The sequence below is a fragment of the Macaca nemestrina genome, chromosome 10, assembly GCF_043159975.1.
Source record: "Macaca nemestrina isolate mMacNem1 chromosome 10, mMacNem.hap1, whole genome shotgun sequence".
In the NCBI taxonomy this organism is placed as follows: Eukaryota; Metazoa; Chordata; class Mammalia; order Primates; family Cercopithecidae; genus Macaca; species Macaca nemestrina.
The window spans coordinates 36,971,407-36,977,385 of record NC_092134.1 but is presented as its reverse complement, the minus strand read 5'-3'; positions in this window follow the sequence as shown (position 1 = coordinate 36,977,385).

Here is a 5,979-nt window from a genome sequence, read left to right as displayed (position 1 = left end):
TTGAATACCAACTACATGTGGGGTATTTTGTATGATTCAGCTCTACTCCTCTCAACACTCTGAAGTGGATCTTTTAGGCCCATTGTTTTATGGACAAGGAAGTGGAAACTAGAAGGGATCAAGGAACTCACCCAAGACCAAACAGCTAAGTTTGAACCTAAGACCATCTGACCCTTCCCCATGTAGCTCACAGCCTCCCTAAGACGATCGTCCCACCCCTGTGCTAATACATTTTCTGTTTATCATCTTTTTTTTTTTTTTTTTTAGATGGAATCTCGCTCTATCACCCAGGCTGGAGTGCAGTGACACTATCTCGAGTCACTGCAATCTCTGCCTCCCAGGTTCGAGCAATTCTCCTGCCTCAGCCTCCCAAGTAGCTGGGATTACAAGCATGTGCCATCACACCTGACTAATTTTTGTACTTTTAGTAGAGACAGGGTTTTACCATGTTGACCAGGCTGGTCTTGAACTCCTGGCCTCAAGTAATCCACATGCCTCGGCCTTCCAAAGTGCTGGCATTACAGGTGTAATCCACCGCGCCCAGACTATCATCATATTTTGAATCATGACATTTTATATCTGAAAGATATAGATTGGAAGTTTCTTGAAGGCAAGATTCATGTCTACTAATCCTGCCTGTGACACAGTCCCTTACACACAGTAGGTGCTAGGACAATATGTGATGAATGCATGAATGAATAAGTGAATGGGTTTCAGTCATGAGAGATTTTCTGAACCACCCTTCACCTCGGGCCTACTATTTTCAAGACAGTAGGTATAGTGTTTTTCCCAAAATCACATGGCAGGGTTTGAATAAGAGCCTAGGATAGTGAATCTGTGCTTCTCTTCGCCATACCCCTCTGCTCCAAATTGTATGTTTAGGGCAGATTTCTTGTTTCCATGTTAGTTTGGTAAGCTCAAGGTCAGGCATGGTGTCTATTTTGTACCATGTCATGTTGGTTGTATGTGGAGCTTACAGGGAGGTTCACCCTGGGGCTTGGAAGTAAGTTTTCTCTCTGAAAATGAAATTAAACAAATTGAGTCTGTATGTGATGGGACTGTGTTTTAGATGCCTTTTAGGTCTTCTGGAACAGCTACTTGACTGGAGTTTAATGTCTGAAGAAAGAACATTTGGATAGAACAGGCATGGTCAGGAAAGAAGCACAAAGAGAAAGGCCATCTTTGGCTTAATTGTTCAGCAGAATGAAGAATGCGGGATGGGAGCTTTCTGCTTTTCAGAGAGAACCCTCTCTGATGGGGCAGGATCAGTTGGTTCATTAAGCCTCATCACATTCTGAAAGAAACAGCCCTTAAGATGCTCATCTCAAGGTGCTTTCACTGTTGATCATTGTATTAGTCCATTTTCATGCTGCTGATAAAGACATACCTGAGACTGGGTAATTGATGAAGAAAAAGAGGTTTAATGGATTCACAGTTCCACATGGCTGGGGAGGCCTCAGAATCATGGCAGAAGGCGAAAGGCACATCTTACATGGCAGCAGGCGAGAGAGAATGAGAGCCAAGAGAAAGGGGTTTCCCCTTATCAGACCATCAGCTCTCATGAGACTTATACTCTACCACAGGAACGGTATGGGGGAAATCACTTCCATGATTCAATTATCTACCACCTGGTTCCTCCCACAACATGTGGAAATTATGAGAGCTACAATTCAAGATGAGATGTGGGTGGGGACACAGACAAACCACGTCAATCGTGAAGGAACAAACTCTCCAATGTTAGGTTGGGTTCCTGGTTACCGTGGAGGGTCCTCTGAACAGGACAGGAGCTGCAGGCATTTCGGTCACTTTGAGAAAGAAATGTTCTCCTTTCACTCCAAAGTGAATTCACTTGCAGATGTTCTAAAAAAACGGTGTCACCGGCCGAGCACAGTGGCTCACATCTGTAATCTCAGCACTTTGGGAGGCCGAGGCTGGTGGATCACGAGGTCAGGAGATCAAGACCATCCTGGCTAACATGGTGAAACCCCGTCTCTACTGAAAATACAAAAATTAGCTGGGTGTGGTGAAGCGTGCCTGTAATCCCAGCTATTCGGGAGACTGAGGCAGGAGAATTGCTTGAACCAGTGAGTTGGAGGTTGCAGTGAGCTGAGATTGAGCCACTGCGCTCCAGCCTGGTGACAGAGCAAGACTCCGTTTCAAAAAATAAAAAAGAAATAAAGAAAGAAAACTGTGTCACCAAGAATCTGGTCTTCCTTAGGTGGGCCCTCTCAAAGTTGAGAAAGGCTCAGGTCTCTGTCATGTTTGGTGTATATCAAAAATTGAACAAGTGCTAAAATATGGTTTTAAAATTTGCAATGTATTTTCAGTGTTTATCTTGAATTAACGGATGCATTTAACATACAAAATGCAATGTTATATTATTGTGGTAGGGACCTACGAAAACATTAGTGAATTTCAAGCAGTGTGATTGGAGGATGGGATATAAGTTTAAAGATGTGTGATGAAAGCCTTCTATTAATACTGTCTTGTTTAAATTTATTTATTTTATTATTTTTTTGTGGTGTGATCACAGTTCACTACAGCCTTCACATTCCAAGCTGAAGCAATCCTCCCAGATACTCCTTCAGGCTCCCGAGTAGCTGGGACTATAGGCATGCACCACCATGCCTGGCTAGTGTTTTGTTTTTTGTAGAGACAAGTCTTGCTACGTTGCCCAGGCTGGTCCTGATCTAGGCTTAAACAAACCTCAGCATTCCAAAATGCTGGCATTACAGGCATGAACCACCAAACCTAGCTTGCCTTCTACTTTCAATCTTGCCAGGCAATCTCTGTAACTACATGAACAAGACCATTTGGAGATGACTTCAGAGATAAATAAGAGGCCTTGTGTGGTGAGGCTCAAGGCCAAATGGCCATGCTTAGAGGTACGGGTCCATTCAACTTTCTGAACCAGTAAGCTAGGGCTCAGATTGTCACCAGGGGGATGCTACCCATGGGCCATCAGCCAAATCAGGCTTCCCCTGGTGACACCCTGACCTTGTTGCATGACCCCTTCGAAAGATCACACCCTCTTGAATCTTGTTAATTAAAAAGAAAAAACAAAAAGATCACACCCCACCCTGTTATGCGTAGCAGCCAGCTATGGACACAGGGAGTGCTGCTGAAGGAACTTATTGCCTGAGTGGCTGATAAATCAAGACAGTGATAAATAAAGTATCTTTTGAACATTCTTAGCTGTCTTTTAAAAGATAGCTAGGTGACAGAAGTGAGAACTTTCCCGCTGAGATGGTAGATGATGTGAAAGTGTCGGGCATTAAATTAGGAAGGACATTGAATCACACACAAGACAGTTACCTCCGCTTCCTTTTCTCCCATTCAGCCTCAGCTGGCTTCTGGGATCCCCCGTCTTCCCAGGACTTCTCCCACCACCACTCCTCAATTTCCAGCTTGTCAAATTGTGGCTCTTAAACCGTTTGTGGGTCACGAAATCAAATTGTGTTGTAACCAACATTTTCTAAACAAATGAAATAGAATAGAAAGTACTCAAATAGTAAATGTTTTCTTATTTAAAAAAAGTTTTAAAACTTGTTTTTGTTTTGTTTTGTTTTGTTTTTGAGATGGAGTCTCACTCTTTCACCCAGGTTGGAGTGCAGTGGTGTGATCTTGGCTCACTGCAACCATGGTTCAAGTGATTCTTGTGCCTCAACCTCCAGAGTAGCTGGGATTACAGGTGTGCGCCAGCATGCCCACCTAATTTTTGTAATTTTTGTAGAGACGGGGGTTTCACCATGTTGGCCAGGCTGATATCAAACTCTTGACCTTGAGTGATCCACCCATCTTGGTCTCCCAAAGTGCTGGGATTACAAGCGTCAGCTACTGCACCCGGCCTTGTTTTCTTAATATTAGTTGTTTTTTGTTTGTTTGTTTGTTTTAACTAATAAAACACACAGTAAATGTTTAAAAAAAAAAAAGTAAATGGCTGATTGCAGTGGCTTAGTGCACCTGCAATCGCAGCACTCTGGGAGGCCGAGGTGCAAGGATTGCCTGAGCCCAGGAGTTCACTGCCAGCCTGGGCAACATAGCGAGACCTCATCTCTATTTAAAAAAAAAAAAAATTAGCTGGGCATGATGGCACATGTCTGTAGTCCCAGCTACAGGCTGGGGAGGCTGAAGCAGGAGCATTGCTTGAGCCTAGGAGTTCGAGGCTTCAGTGAGCCAAGATCAAGTCACTACACTCACTCTGCACTGTGACAAAGTGAGACCCTGTTTCAAAAAAAAAAAAAAAAACACACACACACAAAATTAAAAAAAAAAAACCTATTAATTTGTGAAACTTGTTCCATTTCATATACGTGTGCATTGGGTTTAGATGTAAACTTCATTTCCTACTGTGAGTTGCAGATAACCTTTTCAATTCACCGCTCTAGGTGGCTGATTAAAATGCCCCAGCAAAGCCATTTCTGTAACCATGTGCTTCCTAAGCAGAACTGCTATGAATAACTGTGACAGGAGGGGACCACTATTGAGAGGTGAAGCCAGCTGGACTTCCTGGGTGGAGTGCGGACTCGGAGAACTTTTCTGTCTTTCAAAAGGATTGTAAAATGCACTAATCAGTGCTCTGTAAAATGCACCAATCAGTGCTCTGTAAAATGCACCAACCAGCACTCTGTAAAACACACCAATCAGCAGGATCTTAAAAGCAGCCAGTCGCAGGGAGGATTGATAGGACAAAAATAGAACATGGGAGGGGACAAATAAGGGAATAAAAGCTGGCCACCTCAGCCAGCAGCAGCAACCCGCTGGGGCCCCCTTCTACACTGTGGAAACTTTGTTCTTTCACTCTTTATAATAAATCTTGCTGCTGCTCACTCTCGGGGTCCATGCCACCTTTAATAGCTGTAACACTTACCACGAAGGTCTGCGGCTTCATTCTTGAAGTCAGCGAGACCACGAATCCACCGGCAGGAACCAACTCTGGACACACTATCATCTGAATGTTTGTGTTCCCCAAATATTCACATGTTGAAATCCTAACCCCCAAGGTGATGGTGTTGGGAGAGAGGCTTTCGGGGGTGATTAGGTTATGAGGATAAAGCCCCCATGAATGGGATTAGTGCCTTAGGAAAGGGGCCTAGACCCCTCACTCTTTCTGCCATGTGAGGACACAGCAGGAAGGTGCCATCTATGAACCAGAAATTGGGCCCCCACCAGACACCGAGTCTGTCAGCACCTTGATCTTGGACTTCCTAGACTCCAGAACCATGAGAAACAAATGTCTGGTGTTGAATTAAGCCACCCAGTTTATGGCATTTTGTGACAGCAGCCCCAACAGACTAAGACAGTGACCTAAAGCAGAGAACCACCCAGGACCTTCCCAGCATGTCAGAGTCTTAGACACTCTCTAGTCCAAGCCCTCAGCACACAGTTTTATAGGCAAAGAGGCTGAATCTCAGGCAATTCGAGTTCATGGTAGAACCAGGAGTCCGATCCGGTTTCCCTGACCCTACTTTCTGAGTTCTTCTCTTTATTTTCTTGTGGTCCTCTATTGTCATACAGCAAAGAATAGCGGAAAGGATTTGGATTTAGATCAGAAAACCTGGATTTTGATTCCAACTCCATCACTTGTTAAACGTGTGATCTTGAGCCCATCAATCTCTTAACATCTCTGCTCCTCACTTGTATCAAACGTAAAACGGGATTAATAGTATCAGGGATCAATGGGCTTAATCTATTTAATGGCACTTTTTAGACTGTGTGGCATTACATGTATTTTCTAATAATTATTATTTTTTCTCCTTAAGTGTCCATGGCATTTATTCAAGAAATGTGTATTGCTGTGGAGAGAAAAGGGTATGAGTGGAATATTACCAAGTTTACCCTTCTAAGAGTACTCAGTGTCATGATGCTTCCGGGGAGAGGCTGCTTCTCTTCCTTTCACCCCAGTATCTGCTTCTAACCTCAGTACCCTCACAGTGGCCCACAGAAGTCAGAAGTCACTCAATTTAAAGCAAATTCAAT